The sequence below is a fragment of the Lissotriton helveticus genome, chromosome 3_2, assembly GCF_964261635.1.
Source record: "Lissotriton helveticus chromosome 3_2, aLisHel1.1, whole genome shotgun sequence".
NCBI lineage: Eukaryota > Metazoa > Chordata > Amphibia > Caudata > Salamandridae > Lissotriton > Lissotriton helveticus.
Genome location: NC_136062.1, coordinates 343806643 through 343829838, shown reverse-complemented (window position 1 = coordinate 343829838; position 23196 = coordinate 343806643). Strand labels below are relative to the sequence as shown.

General features: G+C 42.2%; 1 protein-coding gene across 1 annotated transcript in view; it reads left to right on the top strand.

Annotated features, from left to right (window-relative positions):
- GAS2 (growth arrest specific 2) overlaps positions 1-23196 on the top strand; it is a 766676-nt gene that overhangs the window by 136823 nt on the left and 606657 nt on the right. The gene's annotated exons all lie outside the window — the stretch shown is intronic.

Genomic DNA, 23196 nt, shown 5'->3' with positions numbered 1-23196 from the left:
TAATTCAGATTTTCCACCTAGCATAAAATAATTATAACTACATTATGCAAAGTAGGAGTAGTCCAGGAAATCTGTTACTGCTGTCCATTCCCAGGAGTTTCTCTGTCAATTGCTTGTCAGCTGTGCATGCATTATCCTGCAGATGGGTATTGTTAGACCTGGCATCCTTGCCGTGGTGGCCCCAGACTTTTTGCCTCTACCTCCTACGTTTTTGAAACTGTGATGGATTTCGTTTTGCTGGTTGAGATGCTTTGGGCACTTTGTCACTGCTGATCAGTGCCAAAGTGCAAGTGCCCCCTGGTTAAATTAATACTGTGACTGGTTATTCATGATTGGCATATTTGTTTTACCAGTAGGTCTCTAGTAAAGTGCACTATGTGCGCCAGGGCGGGAAAGGCAAATGCTGCTTGTGGGCCTGCAGCACTGATTGTGCCACCCACAAGACTAGCCCTAAAATGGTGTCTCAGGCCTGCCACCGCAGTGCCTGTGTGCAGTCTGTGAACTGCCATGTTGTCCTGGCCAGTGTACACACTGGCCAGGCCTGACACTTTTCTTACACATTGGACACCCCTATAGTAGGCTCAAGTTACCTCCCTGGCCAGGGTGCATTGTATTCGAAAGGTATGACTAGTGTTAGTGTGGGTAACATGTCCTGATAGTTAAATACTGACAATTTAGTTTTTTCACTATTAAAAGGCTATCTTGCCCATAGGATAACATGGGGAATGCTTTGTAACATGTTTACCTGCATATCTCCCCATAACGGCAAGATAGACATATGAAATCTGGTATCCCTGAACTCAGTATTTAATAACAAATCATTTAGTGAAGATGTTTTTTAAATCCTAAGTTTGAAAATAGCACTTTTAGAAAGTGGCTATTTTTCTGTTCAACCTTTCTGTGTGCCGCTTCCTGTTTGTGTATTGACTGTCTGGTTTGTGAGTGACAGGGGCTGGGGGTGACTGCAGCAGGCTGGATGAGTCAGCACTAGGCTGAATAGCCCCATCTGCATGTAGAGTGGTGGGGAGGAGTAGCACCTGGGTCTCAATAGGGCTGTGCCTGCCTGCCAGGTGATGCACCGTTACATCGCAACTTTTACAACGGGAGTCTTTTACAACGGAACTTTTACAACGCAGGATCCATTACATCGGATGCCATTACAACGCATGGCATTACATAGCAGATGCTATTACAACGCATGGCATTACATCGTAAGTATAGGTAAGTATTTAATTTTTTTAAATTTTATTAATATTAATTATAATTAAATATATTTATTTATGTTTTTTAATATTATTAATTTATTATTTATTATATTAATTAAAGTAATTTTTTAAATAAGTACAGGTGTACAGGGGTATTTTTAGGTTTCAGGGTAGGGTTTGGGTTTTGGGGTACAGGGGTGTTTTTAGGTTTCAGGGTAGGGTTTGGGTTTTGGGGTACAGGGGTGTTTTTAGGTTTCAGGGCAGGGTTTGGGTTTTGGGGTACAGGGGTGTTTTTAGGTTTCAGGGCAGGGTTTGGGTTTTGGGGTACAGGGATGTTTTTAGGTTTCAGGGCAGGGTTTGGGTTTTGGGGTACAGGGGTGTTTTTAGGTTTCAGGGCAGGGTTTGGGTTTTGGGGTACAGGGGTGTTTTTAGGTTTCAGGGCAGGGTTTGGGTTTTGGGGTACAGGGGTGTTTTTAGGTTTCAGGGTAGGGTTTGGGTTTTGGGGTACAGGGGTGTTTTTAGGTTAAATTAAATTAATTATATTATATTAATTACATTTCTTAATTAAAATAATTAAATTAAATAAATTATTTTAATTAATTTAATTTAATTACAATTAAAAAAATATTTAAATTACATTAATTTCATTATATTAATTAAATACAATTAATTACAATTTTTATTAAAATTAATTTAAATAAATAGATTTAAATTTATTAAATAAAATTAATTACTATTTTAAAATGTATTTTAATTCAATTAATTAAATTAAATTAATTAAATTAACTTAATTACATTTTTTATACTTACCTATACTTACGATGTAATGCCATGCGTTGTAATAGCATCTGCTATGTAATGCCATGCGTTGTAATGGCATCCGATGTAATGGATCCTGCGTTGTAAAAATTCCGATGTAACGGAATGCGTTGTAAAAAACCGCGATGTAGTGACACCAATCCGCCTGCCACAATGCTGGCTCCACCTTCTGCAGTGCGTCTGATGGCCCTAGCCCACACTCACAAAGTAAGAAGAGTTGTACTGGCAGAGTGCACCCAGAACTGGTTTAGACTGGGTCTAGGACCCCTCACACAAGATCAAAGACTTTTGGGGTATACAAGTAGAACTGGGACCCCAGTAAAATTAGACAGGAAACTTCATGATCAAGAAGGAACTGATGAAAAGTGCTGCCATTGCTGAGTGTCTGGAAGCTGACCTGCAGTTGCTGTTAATATTGGGAAGGACTCGGGGAGGAGCCTAGCTCGCGACCGAGATGGCCGCGCTTTAGCTCGGCTCCGTTCGCCCGCCTGTGTTTTTCACATTTATCCTGCATTTATCCTGCCCCGGGAAGCCCTCCTTGCTGTGTGGTACTATTCCGACGCTCTGCAGGCACTTACCACTTGTTCCAGTTGTCCTGGCTGCTGTGGGTCCGGTGCAGTGCCCCCGACCGTTCCCGGGACTCGAGAGCGGACTGGCCTGGTTCTTCGTCCCGGCTCCTGGGCCGGATGCAGCCTGCGGGCTTCCCCAATCGGGGCGCGCTGGAGGTGATTGGAGGGCCGCTGTTCGTGTGAGCCGGAGGTTCCTGGCTGAGAGACTCCTGTGTGGCAGCAGCCTTGGATGGTGCCGCTGCCCTTCATTATTGGGGTTCCTCGTGTGTTCAGCTTCCTCCCCCTTTGTTCTCCGGTCCGGCCATTTTGTTCTTTGCCGCCCGGACTAGGAGAACGGGACTGGCGACATTGGGGGGCCGGCGAATCCCCTTCTTCTGGTGGCCCCCCTTCCTGTCCGGGGTGTTCTTCTGCCTGTCGGCGGGACTTCTTCTGCTTGACTGCCGCCCCGGCGGAGGTTGTTGGCCGCGCGGCCTGTGCGGGCTCTCAAGATGGCGACCAACCCCAATTGTTTGGGCCGGGCCCGGACGAGCACTGGGGGCCCGCCGCAAGGCCCGGGTGTCGGATACTGTAAATGTTTTCCTGCACTTAAGGGGATCTTGAACATCCTGCTATCCTGGCGGCTCTCGGTGGCCGCGCCACTCCTGGCTCTGGAGACGGTTCCTCACTGCGGGCCTCCCGGGCCCCCGCGACCGGATGAGGCATTGATATCGCGGGGTGTGGCTGGTACTCTCCTGGCGGCCTCTGCCCTGGCTGCCGCCCCGGAGGTGCGCAACCTGACGGCGCCTTCTCCTCCTGTGCTGCCTCCTCTGCCCTTGGCCCGGGAGCTGGATTTTGTTTTGCCGGACTTTCATGATTCTCCTGGTCCCTCTCAATCACCACTGCCCGATGACGTCTCCTGTGCCGGCCCGGATGGGTCGGTTTTTATGGATATATCCTTGAAACTGTGCCTGCATCGTTTGCTACATTCTGTGATTTTCCTGGATCTTCCGTGCTTTTCTTCCTGTGACTTTTTTGGACTGCCGTTGGACTCTCCTGCTGCCTGCCTTCTGTTCTTTCTGGCAGGGTCCTCGTTGGATCGGACCCTTACTGCTTTGGATAAAAAGGGTCAGGGCTGATGAAACCGGGCTCTTATATGCGGTAGCTCATGAACGGTTTGGATGATCTTTGTGTCCTGATATGGTTCTGTGTAACTGGTTAGTGCTCCTGGACTTTGGCCTGATACTCTTTGGCTTCCCGAGGACTTGGACCTTCAACCCGGGCGGGTGGATGGGTGCGTTTACTCCTGTCTTTGGCCCTCCCCCGTGTGTATGTTGGTATGTCTTTACTCCCTTCTTTCCTTCCCTTCCTTCCCCCCCCCCCCTTTTTTTGTCTTTTAATTCTAACTTTCCTTGCTCCACTAAATTTCGGGTTCTACTTAGGGCGACAGGCACGCTGCGGGGGGGTAGGCCGTAGCCTTCTGCAGGGGTGCAGGGTGGGCTTAGGGGTGGGTGGGGGGGGTCTGTTTGTGTCGGGGGGTCTTTTTCCCCCCTTATTTTCCCTTTTTGTTCTATGGCTCTTGTGTATTCACTTTTTCGGGACTCTGTCACCTCGTATCTCCCCCGGGGGTTTTCTGTCCTTCTTCCGGTGTGTGGCTGATTGTGGTTCGCTGCCTATTCTGGTATCGTGTTTCTGTTCCATCGCATGCCGGTTTTATTGTCCTGTTTTCCCCCCTGGGGGTGCATGGTCTGGCGGGTGTTCCTTTTGTTGTCCTTTTCTCCCTCCTTCCCTTCCTCCTTTATGGAGGTGCCCTTTTTCCGTTGGGGTGCGTATTGCATAGTCTTCGTGCTGGGGCTTTTTGAACACGTCTTCTTTGTTCGGGTAGGGGCGGAGGTGGGTGAGCGCGATTGATTGTTGCCACTGTCGCTGTTTGATGATCTGATTCTGTTTTTGTCCTTTGCTAGATTTGATTATATGGCTTCATTTTCTTACGTTGTGTTTATAAAATGGCGGCTTGCCGCGGTCCCTCCCTTGTATTCTCATATACGGCCCGTTATTCCTTTGGTCCCCTCCCCGCGCTAGAAAACGTAACCTTTATTATCCTGCTCTTGCTGAACGCTCGATTGTTTTGTTGCTTCACCAGTGCTCCTGATGTTATATCCTGTGCAGATCTTCTTTTGTATGCTGGTTATTTGACCATTCTGTTTCTGGCCAGCCCGTGGGGTTGTAGGCCAGTATTTGTGAGCTTCCATTGTTCAATAAAGGTTTTCAAAAAAAAAAAAAAAAAAAAAAAAAATATTGGGAAGGACTAAGGGATTTTCCGTTGTGTGCTGTGTCCCCCTACTTGAAGAGGAACTGTGCGGTGTGCTTTGTCCCTCTGAGGTGTACCTGTCTCCAAGGGCCTGAAAAGAGCTGGCCTCCTGTTACAAACACAGGGATACAAAAGTTTTGCCAAGAACTCCAGTGATTCGCCCTGCAGTGTGCTCTGCTGCTGTCTCTGGGGGTAATTGTGTACCCCCTAGGACGTCGCGGGTGCCGCTGTGAAGCCTGCCAGGCTCCCACGCCTTCCCGCTCTCCAAAAGCACCAATAGCGCTGCGTGCCTCACCGCCGGCGGCCCAGAACAGGTGTAGAGCACTGATGGCCGGTATTCTCTCACCACCGGCCCCTGATCTCAAGGATTGCTGTGTGTCCTCTTTGAATCCCCACTGCCGGCCCGGGAGCCTAGAGAGCACTTTGCCCGCATTTACTGCCGACTGCCTGGGGCCGAGTTTGCGGTGCAGAGAAGCCGTGTTGCAGTGCAAGCAAAGCCAGAGGGTTGTACGGTAACTAGGATGCCTGCGCTGACGTCACGATACAGAGAGCAGGAAAGCTGCTGGGAAGAAGTCCCGTCCCAACCAGCGCGTCACCGCCGGATGAGAAGGGCTTCCACCGGAGGATTGACTGGAGAGAACCATCCCTGCGAGAGCAGCCTCAGGTAATACGCTCCCGGCCGTGGTTCTGTCTGTGCGAGCCCAGGAGCGGGTGGGGAACGGGAGGGCTGTTGTGACTGAGCGGACGCGCAGTGTTGGTTATCATACCGCAGAGGCATCCATGATTGAAAGCAAACCTGAGAAGCAGCATACTCTGTGGTTACCAGTACAGCGGGGACCACATTAAAGGACAGCGTCCCTTTGCTTTTATAAAGTGCAGCGGGGCTATCTTATTGAGAAAAATCCACCAAGCGGAGCATACTGACGTCTGTTATGTCACAAAGTACAGCTTTCTGGGTTACCAGTACAGTAGGGCATACGGACATCCGTGAAGGACTGCGTTCTTTCACACCAGTGCCCGGTTGGTAGGAGCACAGTTTTAAAGTGATTTCCCCGCATTGGAAACCAAGTCTATAGCCCTACTGACTCTACAAGTTCCTTTACTGTTGCTGGGACAATTATTGTTACAAGACCATTCCAAAGAACTCCACAAGAGAACCTATGCTTTTAAAACAACTTTTTATAGTGTATGTTGGTGTTATGTAATTTTGATCCTGCCTAAACCGGATAAAGAGATTTACATTTTTATAAATAACTTTTGTAGTGTCCCTTTGTGGTGTTTCACTGTGTTAGTGTGAGTGTTGGTACGAATACTTTACACATTGCCTTGGGGATAAGCCTGTCTGCTCGTGCCAAGCTACCAAGGGGGTGAGCAGGGGATATCAACAGCGTGTATCCCCCTTACCCTGACTAGAGTGGTGGTTTCTGCCTGGCTTTGGCGCAAGCCTCAGCCAACCAGAAATCCCATTTCTAACATTCGTGGTCAGCGGTGAGGATTTGAACTTGTATTTGTACTTGACCCACAGTGATTGGTGTACATCACTAGATTAGTGCAGACCACTATGCCGCCACATACTGTATTTTTCTTTTTGGTTCTATTTTTGATCTGGTCCTAAACGTCATCCAAGCATCCTGTCTCAGAAGGGTGGTGCAGCAAATGAAAAGTCTGAATTAAAGTTCCACATTGAGGATTTGTATTCCTACAAGGTAGACCAGCTTAGACAATTCTGCAAAGATTTGGGATGTCCCACACGGAGGAGCGCTAAAAAGGATGAGCTACAAAAGGCCTTGAAAGCCTGGTGGGAGGCCAAAGGAGCTGCAGGAAGAGAGGATGACGATGAGGTGGTATATGACCAGGGGAATGGGTTTGAGCCACAGGAGTTGTCTTTGCCAAGAGCAACCGGCAGGGCTGCCAGTATCCATTCCGCAGGAAGTCTCTCCCGGGAAGGGAACATGAGCTTGAAGTTTTAAAACTACAGAACCAAAAAGCAGCCATGGAGGAAATGCGATTACTGTTGGAAAGTGAAAAGAGGGCAAAAGAGGGTAAAAGCTCTAGCCCTGGAGGAAAAGAAATTGTTTATGACTCATGAACTGAGCATGAGGGAGCTGGATATTAAGGTCAAGCAATTGGAGTCCAGTTCAAATGGTGGCAGCACACAGCCAGTGCAAGAGGGTAAAGTACACATACCAAAGGATTTAGTGCCAAATATCCAAAAGGGAGAGGATATTTATGCATGGTTTGAATCATATGAGCTTGCTGGTAGAATGAATGAGGTGCCTGAAAATAGCTGGGGGGCGGGCCTGTGGTAATGCTTTGATGCCTCTGGGAGGGCGGTTTTGCCACCTTTAGAGAAGGAGGGTTCCCTGACTTATGCCAAAATGAAGGAGACTTTATGCCTCAAGTATTGGCTCACAGAGTACAGAGTGAGGTTCAGGAACAAGAAGTTTGATTCAGACACTTGGGTTGAATGTGTGAGAGTGTATACCCGCGCACTGGAAGGTTGGGTGAAGAGCAGCAAAGTTACTGATTATGAGGGGTTGTACCATCTAACTAGTTGGGAGCACTTGAGCAGTCTATGTGTTCCAGAGCTGCACCAGCATCTTTTGGATAGTAAGTTAACTGATCCCAGTGAGCTTGCAAAGAAGGCGGAACACTGGACTAGAACTAGGGTACACAAGGGTATTGTGGGTATCACAGCCAAAGGTGGGCAGGGTCCTCAGCAGAAGAGTGGGGGGACAATGTTAATCAAAGGGAGTTCTCTAAAGGTCCCCAAAACAGTTCAGAGGGAAAAGAGTCCCAGCTCCCCCAGCCTAAGATATTGCAGCCCCCTAAGGGCAGGCGTAACTTCCAGGGCCCCCCCCAGGTACTACCATTGTGGTGAGAATGGGCCACATTGCCCCTAGGTGCCCCAATAAATCCAAAGCACCCACTGGTGCTCAGACACCGGGTTTAGTCAGTGTAGCTTTGGGAGAGGAATTTGTTTCCAGTGGGTAGGAGGAGAAAGCAGTGATGGCCCTTGTCTCTTTAGGAGACAAAGAGATAGTCCAGGAAACCTATCTGCCTGAAAACTCTAAGAAATACAGGCAGTGGGTGACCATCAATGGGAGGAGGGTGGAGGCTCTGAGAGACACAGGAGTCAGCCAGTGTCTGAGCAGGTCATTCCCAATGCACTTCACCCTGTAGTTGTAGCAGACAATTCTGTGCGCCTCTGCAAAGTAGCGCAAGTTCCCTTTGAGTGGGGGGATCTCAAGTTTGTTGAAGGTCTTTATTCGTCCATCTATGCCTGAGACTGTCTGCTAGGAAATGACCTGGAGAGTTCCCCATGGAGGGAGGTGGAACACCAGGTTCATTTGGAGATGGGTCTTCCTGAGTGGGTCTGTGGGACCACTTGGTCAATGGCAGCCGGTAATGGTAACCAAGCGGACCTGGAGCCTTAAACAGTGCCCCAGATACCTGCCAGGAAGAGGAAGGACGGGGGCATGGGAAACCAGCCCCCACAATTCCCATGGTCCAGGAGGAAGCTGAACCTGAGGGGAATGCCCTGGAACCTACAAGGGAACAGGTAGCCGAACTGGGAGACCCACCTGAACTGACCCATTGGCAGCAGGAATGAGGTCCTTCCAGGGAGGAGTTCTGCAAGGTGCAGAGAGTATGCCCTTCTCTCATTGGTATGCAGCAACAGGCCGCAGACCAGGCAGCAGGTGGCGATCCCAAGAATCATCTCATTTACTGGGAGGATGGCTTACTCTATAGTGAGCCTAAGGTCGATGAGCCCGGTGCAGCCAGTGTGCTGGTGGTACCCGAGAGCTTCAGGACCTTCCTACTGGTTCTGGCTCATGATGTGCCTCTCGCAGGTCGTCTGGGGCATGACAAGACCTACCAAAGGCTTGTCACCCACTTTTTCTGCCCCCCAGATAAAGTCGCATGTTGGTACCCATTGCAGAACTTGCCAGACTTACAAGGCAAGTGGCAAGAAGGGAGGAAAGTGTAAGGCTCCACTCCAACACGTTCCCGTGGTGAGCACCCCTTTCGAGCGGGTGGGCATCGACATTGTTGGGCCTCTGGAACCCAAGACAGCCTTAGGCAACAAGTTTATCTTGGTCTTGGTGGACCATGCCAGCAGGTACCCGAAAGCTGTCCATCTCTGGACAATCACAGCCCCTGTGGTGGGCCATGCATTGATGGGAATCTTTTCCTGTGTGGGATTCCCCAGAGTGGTGGACTCCCACTGGGGTACCAACTTCATCTCGAAGTACATGAAGTCTTTGTGGGAGGAGTGTGGGGTAACTTACAAGTTTACCACTCCTTACCACCCTCAAGGGAATGGGTCTGTTGAGAAATTCAACTGAACCCTGAAAGGAATGATAATGGGCTTTGCAGACGGAAGTGGGACATCTTCTTACCATGCCTGTTGTTTGCCAACAGGGAGGTACCTCAGAAGTCCCTAGGGTTCAGTCCATTTGAACTCCTGTATGGCCACCCTGTGAGAGGACCCCTCAGTCTGGTGAAGGAGGGTTGGGAGAAATCCTCTGGTAAGACCCCCCTGGATGTGTGCAGCTATGTGCTGGCCTTCCGCAACCACACACAGCGCTTCAGAAAGCTCGCTCAGGTGAACCTGGAAGCTAACCAGGAAGAAATGAAAAGATGGTATGACCAGAATGCCACTCAGGTCAAATTTCAACCTGGGCAAAAGGTGTGGGTAATGGCACCAGTCGAGCCTTGCACGCTCCAAGACAGGTGGACTGGGCCATATGAGGTGGTGGAACGCAAGAGTGATGTAGCCTATCTGGTTGACTTGCAGTCTCCCAGGAACCCTTTGAGGGTCCTACATGTGAACCACCTCAAGCCACACTTTGAGAGGTCTAATGTGACAATGCTCCTTTCTGCATATGATGGGATGGAAGAGAAAAGTGACCCTCTTCCTGACCTCCTGTCATCCAAGGAGCAGGATGGGTCAGTGGATGGGTTAAACCTCTCTCCCACACTGACCCCGGAACAGCAGAGGGTGAGCAGGGGTTTTCAACAGCGTGTAACCCCCTTACCCTGACTAGAGTGGTGGTTTCTGCCTGGCTTTGGCGCAAGCCTCAGCCAACTAGAAATACCATTTCTAACAGGTATTATAGAATCACCCTGCAGCACAGAATAGGCCACAACATCTTTTATAATCCACATAGAAGTTGTTGGAAATTTTCCCTTGTGGCAGGTTAACTATGGATTTTGAGCATTTTTGCTGAAGCCTGATTTTGTTCGGTATGGAACTTTGTGCGCTTTACACCTGCTAGTGAGCGGTAAAGTGCTTGAGTGCCCCCCTTTTAGCATGTAGAAATTGGTATACACATGATTGCCATATTTTACTTACCTATAAGTACCTACTATATGGTAGAGAGTGTATCAAGGACCTGTAGGCTACATGTCCCTAGTAGGCTGTAGCACCCATTGTGACACCCACTGCAGTGACCAGCAAACCTGTCTGCAGGCCTACATTCTAGCCTAATAGTGCAGTCTTAAACTGCAATTTCTACCAGTCAAAATAAACAGTTTTTTACAGGTCAAAGCCTTCCCTTTAGATATTAATTAGTCACTCCTAACTAGGCCCTATTACCCATAAGGAAAGGTGGATTTGATTTTAAAGGTAGAAATTGTAAAAGTTTACTCTTTATTTTGTCCCTAATGTGATAAGGGCACAAAATATATTTTTAGTGCAGTAAGGCTAGCTATTCAATAGAAAAACATTGTGTTACATTATTACATCTAATAACTGTATTTTCAGTTTGGAAGAATCTAGAAAATAATTAATAGAGTTTTTTAACGGTTATTCAAAATCCTATCTAGGGGCCGATTATGATGCGGGCAGGAAGGGCTCTAACCATCGGTTGGAGCCCTCCTACCCGCATTGAATGTGCCATTTGGATGCCTTGTGTGTGGGGATTTGTTGTTGTGCTTTTGACAGGATAGCCTGTGGGATGGGCCCAGGAACTTTGAACTTCAAAAAAGCCTAGCCTGTCATAAGTGATTGTAGGTAACACCCACACCTGTATCCTTCTTATTTCCCTTCCAACCAGGCCGGGCCCAATCACAGTGGGTAGCTTGTTGACATCACAGTATCAAGTCCTGCTGGAGTGTCAAAGCCGGCTTGACAGGTCTGTAGGGTTTTTCATATGACACTTCAAAGAGGCCTCTGGTGTCACAACAAATGTTGGCTGATATTTGTGTAGGGCCCTTCTTTTGTCCCCCAAGCCAGGCATGCTGCAATCTCAGTGAGCATCATGCTGATACCACAGTGCCAGGTCCAGCTGGAGTGTCAAAACCTACTTGATAGGTCTTCTGGGGTTTTTCATATGACACTTGGGTTGCTCTACAAGGAGGGGAGCAGGATGCCAAAGCAATTCTTGTGTATCTACTGTATTGTCATCTTTTGTCATACCAGTACTCGGTCACTGAGTCGTTGTGGGTTCAAATTTGCCTCAATCTGGATTTTAGGGTTAGATGTAGTGGGACACTAGGATTACCATAGTACACCCACCACACACTCAGCTGTCAGAGCCCATGTTCCACGTGGGTGAAGGCTTCCACTATCTAGAAAATCTCCAAACTGGGAAGGGTTAGCCCTCGGGACCTTCATCCCATTAATTAGAGTGTCCCCAGCGGTCATTTCCATCAACTAGCTCATGGCCGGCGCACATATGAAATCTGTAGGCACCCACTTCAGAACACTCCGGTACCTGTGCAAAATCAGACAAGGACTGAACCTATTGTCTGAGACCTGAGAAGAGCCATGAAGATTGGACTTGTTCTCCCTCTTGTACACTGGACTAAGAAGTGGATTCCAAGGGTCATAAAGCTGACTTCCTGTGGAAGTTACATGGACACAAAAAGCTACAAAAGGCTTCATGGAAATAACCAGCTGAGGAGTGGCAACTTGGCCTGGACTATACTCTCCTGTTGGCCTCTGCCTACCACCTTGGCAGTATATACGTGATTTCCCTGAAGTCCGTTTTTTTGTTTTACAAGTGTACTTCTGTTTTGGATTGGGACATAAAGAGCTTAAGGCATAAGGTTAAATCTTTTGCCTAGGCTGCACCTGATTGGTGTATCCGAACCACGCATGATAATGGTCTATATAAAATTCCACCTATGTCCTGTTCTACTGTAACTGTTGACTACAATGGGCACTTTATGAATCTTGGCACTATTCATACTTAGAAAATCATATCCCGAGTTCTCTTCATTCATTTTTTGTTACTTTGTGTCATTTTGTTTAATACATTTTACTCTGTTTTCTAATTTGGTTTTGGATTTTCACTGTTTTGCATTTCAACGTTATTACTATTTTGGTACTGCATACATATTTTACGTGTTGCCTCTAAGGTAAACCTCTCTGCTCTGTGCCTTAGCTACCAGAGGGTTAAGCTTGGGTTAAATAAGGGGCTCTGAGGCTTCACCCTGACAAGGACAGTGGTTATTACTTAAGGTAGGTACTCACTCTTCTCAATTAATACCCCAATTTCATTACTCAGATGATACTAATCCTTCTGATCAAAATCATGACAAGTTCTTCTCTATAAGGCCTAAACTGAAAAATACAGGAATGTGATTTGAATGTTTTCGGTGTTCATAATAGAGGCCATGAGATTTGCGGGCCATTAGGTACCTACAGCATAATAAAGCTTCAGGCCCTTATGGCACATCAGTTGAACTCATTGACATATTTCTCTCAATGAGTTTTTACCTAAATTATTGAAATTATACTAGTCCCTTTTATATGAAGTAATGTTCCTCTTTCATTCATGCTCTAATTACTGTTATCTCAAAGCCAGATAAAATGCTTCTTCTTGTAAGAACTACAAACATATATCTTTAATAATGAACGTCTGTAAAATATAGGCAAAAATGATACTTTTTTATTACTTAAATCTGTAATCCCTTTATAAATTAAAACTGACCAATCTGGTTTTATTCAAAATAGACTTATATCTGATAATGTAAGAGTGTTTGCAAATGCAATTGGATTAGCATTTAATCTAAACATTCCTACTGCTGCCCTTTCATTTGATACCGAGAAGGCTTTTGACAGCATTTTATGTTCAAATCCCTTTAATGGGTTTGGCCCCTGTTTTATTTCTTTGATTAAGCTATTGATATCCTAGGACTAATGTTCATATCCATAGTACTTTTTCTCCTTAATTTAGAATGGAGCAAAGAACAAACCAAAGCTACCCTTTATCCCCTTTGTCATAATCCATTCTTGGAATGTAAAAACTGTACTCCCTTAATCTCTTATATTAAATATAATTAGGGCTCAAAGTTTAATGATTTTATTTAACATTTCCATCTATATTTATCAATATTTATTTTTGGACCAGTTTATCTGTATGTATCCATATTCATTTGTGGTTTGCGTAAAAATTAAGTTGTAAAACTGTAAATTTCCATAGTTATTTGACTGATCGACGTGCACTCATACCTTGAAGGTTGTCGTGTTTTTGCTATTTAGGCTACCAAATATTACATAACAATACATCCACTGCTAAATATTAGCATTATACCACAAATGCATGTTGACATATGCCATTATTTAAATACATTTCATCCTGTTTTTTTCATTTTCCATGCTGTACATCTGCTTAACTGTTGGACAATAAGTCATGGAAGACAGCACAGAGGTTGACTTAAAGAAGCCCAAGTTTCTGTGTTTATCCTCCTTTCAAAATAAATGTTTAAATGTTTTAATATTTTTCTGTACAAATCTGTAAAAACAGAAAACAGGGAGCCTTAAATATATTTCTATTGAAGTCAAATTTCCTGCCTATGCAGACGTGTTAATATATATATATATCTAATCCCTTGACCTCTTTGACCCCCTTTTTAGAAGAGTTTAACACATGTTCCATTCACATATTCAGAATAAAAACTTAACTTTAATAAAACTAAATGATTTCCATTTATTGTTTTTGTACATGCAGAGCCAAATTTGTTAAGAACTTGTGTTGTCCTTGCGTCATGAAAGTGAAGCAAGACAGTACAATCCCTTATTTCAGATTTACAACCCAATTTAAGAGGCAATCTGCATGGCTTTATAAAGAAATGTAATGCATTGCAGCTGCTTGCAATGCTTTATGTTATATTTTGACCTGGAAGGCATTCTATGGATGGAGCATGGGTTTTCCCGTGCATCCACCCATGGATATGACACAATTCCAGATTTACAAAAGTTTGTAAATCTGGGATTGTATCACATTCACATATCCTTCAGAGCATGGCATAACAAGGATAATTCTTTGTTTCTCCTTGTTATTCCTCTTTTTATATGTGATGCATTGTGCATCATGAAAAGAAATAGGTAAATGCTGCTTCGGATTGTTTCTTTACCTCCTATTTGAGGCCTGTTTATTGGTAATAAGGATACACATCATCTTAAGCAAAATTAACACAAATGGAGTTGCACAAGCGCACAAATCAAGATGGTCTCCATCCACTTAATCACTGCAGTGACCAGCCTTTATTGACGATTTAATAACACAATTGAGCTGGTTTTTCTGCTTATTTTCTTTTGCAGGGGCTTGCTAAGACCAGAGCTTTCCAGGTATATAATGTTTGAAGCTTTTTATGCGGTTCTGTAAAGACTCTCCCAGGCGGACATTTCATTGGTGCTTCCATTCATGTACTGACGAGTTTTCCTGTCAGGAGGGCGGAGTCACTTTGTGAAAAGGGCTGGCTGAGGCCTAGACAATCTCACAGTTAGTTTTAGCTGCTGCAGAGCTTCATATTGCAATGTAATTACTTCTACTTGCCTAATTCTACCATTATTATTACGCCTAACTTTAAAATAATGCATTTCTCACTATGAAAGGAAAAAATACTCAGGTGATGCATAGCAAGCGTAAACAGAATGCTTCTCCGCAGGTTAAGTCGAAATGCTCGGAATCTAACGAATCTTCTTTACGATTAAATACTAGCTATTTGCTCTAACACAGATACAATTACGTCAAAAATTTAAAATATACACAAAAACAGGGCTAATTTTTATCTGACAATGCAATAAAAATTCAGCACAATAAAGTGAAAATAGACAGTCTTATGCCAATGAGCAAATTATGACTTGACAAATCAGCTTTTTTAATTTACCTGAAGATGTGGAATGTAATGATTGCAGGTTGTATTTGGACAATGTATTGAAAATTTCCGTCTTTAATGGTCAATGGGAATAACATTTTCATTCATCAAGTTTTTGCCAAGGAAACTGTTAAAATCAGAAAAAAGTTCACTGAACTCGGACTGATCTTGGACTGAGAAGTTATGGCTCAAATAAGACTAGTTTGTTCCCTCCACAATGTGCATAAGTGAAGATAATTTCTCGTAGTCCTTTCAGAATCTTGATGATCTTCTTCTCTTCTTAGATCAACATTCACAGCTCTCCATGTGAACGATTGAGAATGATACTTGAGCACTATGTTTCAATTGTCCTTATAACTCGCACAATTAGCTGAATTTCCTATAAGGGCATTTAAGGTCCAGTCATTCTTGTCACATGTGTGTGCAATTCATGAGTACTATGTCTTTTTTGCGCATGCCTGCATCTCTCCTTTTCTCCTCTCTCTTTGTATTAGAGCTACTTTTCATTCTTTCAGCCTTCCTGATTCTTTCTTCTCTGTCTTCACTCTTTTGTGATGATGTCTAATAATAAATGTGTTTACATTTTTTTAACATTAAAGGTTTATGACACCCTGTAAAACATACTAAGGTTTTAGCTTATTTAACTAGACATAAGGTCGATATAGGATTACTTCAGGAGACCCATATAGATTAAACTGTTTTATCTTACATGAACAAAATATGTGTTGAAAATATTATCTCTTCTCCTGCACTCATTAGGAAAAATGAAGTTGGTATGTTTGCAAAACAACTGCATCTCCAGATATTACACAAATATTCTCATTCTAATGATAATTTTTTTTATAGGTGGATTCAAAATTGATAATACGGTTCTGTACCTGATTATTGTATATGGTCCCATGAATGATGGCCAAGATTTCTGGTCTCTTTTTACATCAGAAGTACTAGAATTGCGTAACAATCCACTTATTATTGGAGGTGACTTTAAGCTTATATATGATCCATTATTCGATAGAACTTCCCAAACCAAATATTGTCCTTCGAATACTTACTTTACTCTCAAATCCTTTTAAGAACTACCAAATTGGTTTAACTTTGCCCTTTGCATCATCCAACGGACAAACAATTTAAAATCTTTTCGTTATCCTCATAATGCCTATTCCCAAAATGTTTTTTATTAATATCCCATCAATGAATACCTTGTATTTCTGACCCTACTGTCCAGAATATTGATAGTTCAGCTTAGGCGCTCATTTCATGTATTGTATGTCCTAACTCGTCTCAACAGTCTCAATAGAGATGGTGCATGCATACCAATGTGGTCCTTAATAGTAAAAAGAAGCCACAAATGTTATTGGCAATACATGGTTATTTTTCTTTATCCTGAAGGTTCTAAATCAATTGTTAATCAATGGGATGCACTTAGGGGATGTGTCTGAGTTGCATCAATATCTATTACTAATAATAATACATTATTTAACACTAAAATAAAAGAATTAGATGAGCAAATAGCTATGCACAAACATCTCTTTATGACATCTAATCACATAAAGTATACAATACAATTGCAAAAACTTTGTTATGAATTAAATTCCATAATAAGTAATAGATCACACATACAAATTTTAAATAACAAAGCTACATTTTGTTTTAATGCTAATAGATCTGGCCAGCTATCTTCGTATATAGAAAGATAAAAATCAATTAATGCTATCCACAATTCTAATGGTCAAAACGCTTTATCCCATAAAAACATAGTAAATGAATTCATGAATTACTAATCAACTTTATATTATAAACCTCCTCCTAATGGTACAATACATGAAGAAACTGGCCTTACCTATATATGTGATATTCTGGCTATGCGCCCATTACTTTTCTGGCTCAAATGTTAGTTAAATGAAAATCTAGACCTAACTCAAAAACTAAAAGAGACTTTGAGTCTGGACCACTCGACTGATATACCGTGGTTAAAGTATTTAAAGGGGTGCTTTAGTGAGCTGGGACGTTCGGACCTGTTTTTAACACCTGATTGTATTACTAGGGCAGATGTGGCTTTTGTGAAACACTCTTTTATCATGCGCAAAAAAATGAAAAGAGAGGAGACGGATCTGTTAAAGAATAGTGTCCGCAAGCACAAGATTCTTAAGTCAACTCAAGAAATTGAGCCATATTTTTTGTGGCCGTTATCTGCCCACGAGCGCTTTCTACTCATCAGGTTTAGAATGGATTATTTTCATATTTTATTAGCTGTTCCAAAGGGGGGTCATAAAGGCTAATTGCTAGCACCCTGTGGCTGCGACAATATGTCTCCACAGGACCTGCTGCACTTTGTGTTCTTTTGTAAATTTTATGAAACCCCAGGGAGGCTCTTTTTAAAATCTCTTTTAAAAAGCTACATTTTAAACAGGTATGCCCCGCTCTCTATTTTTTACAATTATTAAAACCAGAATGTATTCCATTTGTGGTTGGTTTTCTGAAATGTACATTAAGGTACAGAAAATGCTTGGACCCCTAAGAGTCCTGGATGATGCATTTTATGAATTAACTTTTTTAAACAACTGAATTAATATGATGCCTTTCTCCTTTTAATTATTGAATGTCTAATGGAACAACTGTATCGTATGTTTGTGAAAGTATTTTGTGATTTGCATATTTTTATAGATGATTTGTAATTTAATGGTACTATGCGACTTTTATGGTTTTCTATTATGTGAACCGAATAAAGTTTAATGAAATTAAATTATACATTACATATTGATAATTTTAAAGAGGTGTTGTTTGCCTAATATTTCGCTGTCAGTTAGGGGTCATTTGGATTTAACAATCACTTTAGATGAAGTCCATTTAGCTGTTAACTCTTTCAAGTTACTTAAATCTCCAGATCCAGATGCTACACCCACAGAATTTTCTCAAACTATGTCATTACCATTACCCACAATATTTACTCACTTTAGTAGTACATGATCAATTTCTGGTTCGTTTATTGAAGCTTTGATTATAGTCCTCCCAAAACCTAATAAAGATCCCTCTATTGTTTCAAATTATCACCTCATTTCTTTGAGTTGTCAAGACTGTAAACTTTATGCAAAGATCCTTGCAACTATTTTGGCCTCTGTGCATCCTACTATTGTGCATATTGACCAATCTGGTTTTATGAAAAACAGACTGAATAATGTAAGATTATTATTTCATGTGATCCAAACTGGACCATCATTACCTCAACTAGCTGGTGTTCTGGCATCAGATGCAGAAAGGCTTTTGATAAAGTTCATTGGCAGTATCTTTCCTTTACCTTGTATGTATTTAATTTTGCCACCTCATTTATTCGTATGATTTTATCTCTATATTCCGGTCCGTCTGCCAAAAGTTTCATTATTGGTCAAATATCTTATACATTTGTACTTTTTAGAGGTACTAGACAAGGTTGACCCTTATCACATTTGCGTTTTCTTCTTGCTATGAAACCTTTACTAATTGTCATTAAAAGTTGTATGGAAATTGAAGGCAGCATTATAAATAATGTTCCTATTAAAATGTCAACTTATGCTGATGATGTACTTCTACATATCTCTAATCCAGAATCTGACATTCCTCCATTATTAAATGTAATTAACAGATTTCAGCATATACGCTATACACTAATAAAACTGAACTTTTTGCTTTAAATGTTGATTGTACACCGGATATGCTATCAAACAAAGAAATTGTAGTTGAAAGACAAACTCAAATACCTTGATTTATTATTTTCACACACCATAAAACAATCGACTTCCTTAGATTGTGATTGTATCTGGCTTTTATTAAGTTCAATTTCAATTGCGCTACACATATCATGGTGGGAAAAAAAATGTCTATCTTCTTTCTATGATACCTATTCAACTTCCTCTTGCGTTCTATAAACATATCATCACATGTATTTCTACATTTATATGGAATAAAAAATCTCCTTGCTTTTGTTATAAAACAAATAAATTGGCTACGAGCAATGGTTGTTTGGGTTAACAAATGTTTTTAATTATCATAAGGCATTCGTTTTAAAACAAAGTACGTTGTAGTTTCACAATACAGAGCTTATTAAATCACCTTCATGGCTTCGTATTGTACAAAGTTTGAAATCACCATTTCCTTTACCTGCATTGCTCACCATGTCGAACTCTACTGATTTTGACTAAATTTTCCAATTTCCTATGTTGCTTACATTAAATTCCACATTATGGTGTCATCCTATATTTAAACTAGCTCACCATATGACATTTTGGCATTCCTGGAATAAAGTTGGTATTTTAAAAGATTTGTATCATAATAATGCATTTTTAACCTTTGATAAATTACAACAAATATTTAAGTTACCGTTGTCCGATATTTATAATTAGGAACTTATGTAAGTCAATTTGTGACTCATTTCTAAATAACTTTCCTCTGAATGCTACCTCTGATAGAGAATTGGAAATTGAAACTATTTCTTCATCACTCCATGCAGTGTCACTGTTTAAAAAAAATAATTATGCAGGGGACAATATCAACTTTGAATCTTCTTTTTGGAATAAGGAGCTAGATTTGTCGTTATCTCAAAATATATCGGGAACAATTAGTTGAATAGAATCTCTGGATGGCTGCCCATTTCTCTATACCAAACTAATTCCTTTAAACTGTTTAATTGCCTATGGACTTTACGGCTATTTATTGCAAAACTTTTGAATTCACCTAATTATTGGAATTGCACTCTGAATGCAGGCTTGTTACGACATGTGCTTTCTGACTGTCATATTTTTGCTGCTTGAAGGAGAACTTGACTATCTACTTGAACGCAGGACCACAAGAAGTGACTACCAAGGCTAGTTGGCTTGCCTCCTGTGTGAGCTTCAGGGACATCACAAGCTCCTGAAACCTTGAACCCTACACCTGGCCATTGCTAAAATGAGTCCTTACTCCCAAAGTCGTGCCCCCCCCACCCCAGGTCCTGGTCCTGGCAGTCGTGTGGGTGGTGCTGTACCCTGCTTAACACTAAAACTTTGGACTTATAATATTTTCCCCCAAATACTTCCTGGAGAACAGACAGAAGACTGAGCCCTACCAGCCAGACGATCCGCCCAAAGTGCATCGCTGGTCGGCCTGACTTTGCCGTAGCTCCCACAATTATCTTCTCTGCTGCACCAAATTCCTTTTAGAAGGATCTCTCAGTAACGGTATCTGGTCTCATGAAGCCCTCTTGGGCTACAGTTTGCAGCTATGTCCCACAGGAGGTTTTTAACGTCCAAAATGTTGTCCAAGTCCTAAGGTAAAATTCTTTGCTGGGCTAGATGGTAATCAGCTCCCCATTAGCAATGACAATCTCCTTGGACTGAAAATCCGCCTAATCCAACTACAAATTTTTTTCCCACCATCGCCAATGGCTTCACCAAGACTTTGTACAGTGGCTTCCCAGCAACTATGACTCCTCCTTGATTACAGTCGGCTCCCTTGCCACACTGACACTACCTTCTCCTGCAAAATATTCCTAGTCGAAAGGTAAGCCAAGATCAGGTCCAATATACCTTGTATATCTGACCCCCTCTCCATGGCAGTCCCTCTTAACGTCTGACTTTGACATGGTCTCTGGCGACAAGATACCCACTGTTAGTACTTTGATCTTTTACGTGCTATATTTCACTAAAGACTTTAAAAATGCATTACTCCGGTACTACTGATTGCATTTAATTAATTTTAGCGTAATTTTATTTATTTAGAAATTCTCTATTTTTCTAAATTGGTTTTGTATTTTTCTTGTGCTTTGTTTTCACTTACTTTTTGGGTGCTGCATAAATATTTTACACATTGCCTTTAAGTTAAGCCTGACAGCTTCTGTGCCAAGCTAACAGAGGGTCAAAGACTAGTTCACACTGACAAGGATTGTGGTTGCTGCATCAGTAGGGTTTTGATCACCTCAGCCAATAACCCAATTTCTTACAGAGTCCCTCTCAAGTCAAATGCAAAAGCATTGAAATTCTTACATGGTACTGTAGTTCTCCAAGAAGTTGCTAGAGTACCCTCTCTAGTCATAAAAAGGTGCTTTAAATGACCACCACCAAGCGGAGGGATTGTGGTTTTCATATATAAATTTGTGCAAATGCATGTCCTATCTTAATTATTTGTGCCTGTTTTTCATAGAATTAATTAATTGGTCAAAGCTGGTTTGTAATAATGAGTCAAAATTATAGATCACAATTTTTTTGTTGATGACACTGTGCCATCCGTAGGAATTACCATTTACTGGTAAGCACAAGTGCTTTTAAAAAAGTAATTTTGGGGATATATGTTGGTGGCTTTTTCTGATTATGTACTTTGGCTGCTCTTCATACGGCAAAGGCCAGTTGTAGGTACACGGCAATCACTCATGTGTGAGACAGGACTTTGCTGAGGAGATAAATTCCACTGTATGAGTTAATGGGAGGTGGAGAAAACAAGAGAGTTGAATCTGCTCACAGCCACAAGTTAATGAGATGAGGCAGGTACAGGAAACAAGAACCAATACTCATCATAGTGTTAGGACCAAAGAGAGGAGGAGGATTCAGGAGACAAGCCTGATATCCATTAAATGGGAGGGGAGTATAAACTGTGTGCTATTTATATGGAGCTGGAGTAGACAGGCCCCAGTGCAGATGACCAATACAAAGTAGAAAGAATGTTTACTGAAGCTGCAGTCCCATGATTATCTTCTAGAGGTCCCTCTCAAGTCAGATACAAGTGCTTGAAATGTTAATCACAAACCTGAGGGTTGTGGCTTTTACTTAGAAAATTGTATATACACTCTAGCCATTTTAATGATGTGTGCCCATTTTCTTTAGGGTACATACATGGACCAAAGCTGGTTTTTAGTGGGTATTATACGTTGTAATAAATACATGATTAGAGATTTATGGAATTAGTTATTAAAACCCTACCATACATATGGGCTAGCAGTTACTGGGAAGTAATAGTGTCTAAAACGTTGTATTCTTGGGGCACTTTTTAAAAAGGATTTAGGTATGCATGTGCAACGAGTGACTCAAGTAGGCTGGTATATTGATCTGTAGATTGTGCTATGGTGGGAGGGGGCATTATTTGAGTGACATCTCAACAGACTAATGGTGAAAGAGTGTTATGTGGGAGTCTCTACATATGTATGAATTGTTGTATGATATTTTTGGAACACAGGAGACTGGCAATTCTGAGTTCTGAAGGTATTTGTGACTTACAGTACCACTGTGAACAATTGTGGTTTGTATCTTTCCCATATCTCATACTGTGAAATCACTGAACACAATGCATTAGTCTAAGTTTAAACTTGCTCCTGGTACAGACTTTGCTAAGGAATGCTAAAAGTGCTGCAGTAGGGACGAGTCACTCCAAGATTTAGAAATAAGGCACATATTCACTTTGCATGACTGGACTTGATTTACTGCTATATCCATCTCTGGAAAATGCCATAATGTCAGACCCATATGGGATTAAACAATTTAGGGGGAGCTATCCCAAAAGAATCTTTGCAAAAATACATTTATGAAAATACTTTACGTTTTATAGTCAGTTCACAAGAGAATCGTATTACATATTCATATACGCTATGCCTGAAACAGGAGCATTATTTCTCTATCTACAGGAGCAAATTGCATTAGCTCCAAGCTTCATTTCATATGGATGAGTTCAGAATTCCTCTGCCACCTATGACCTAAAAGCCGCCCAATTATTTTCCAGGGCTTTCCTGTGCAAGACAGCAGAGTAATTAATTTTCTATGTAATATATTCCCATATGGAAGATATGCAATCCTATCCAAAAAATCCATAAGAACGCCTTAAAAGTACTAGTAGAGATTTACGCCTCTGCTTGAGTGTCACGTTTCTGTTTTTCCCTATTCACAAACATACTCAGAAGTATGCATAGGTAGCTACACCAGGTGTAGGGTACCAGGTGAAAGATTCCAGGTGTACTCCTGGGAATGTCATTTGACTTTGTTAAAAGATTACTATTCTTCGTGTGTAGAGTTTGTCATCACAGAGAAGTTTACAGAGGAGGAATAGCGCCCTCTGTGCAAACGCATACTTCTTTTTCACTATAGGTAAATAATTCCCCATGGTGAAAGCCCTTCATATGTACCCCTACCAAATGTGTGGTTGATCCATTCTTCTTCCTACCCTTTATGAAAACTTGTAGACTGGAGTAAATATTGTACCATTCCAATGT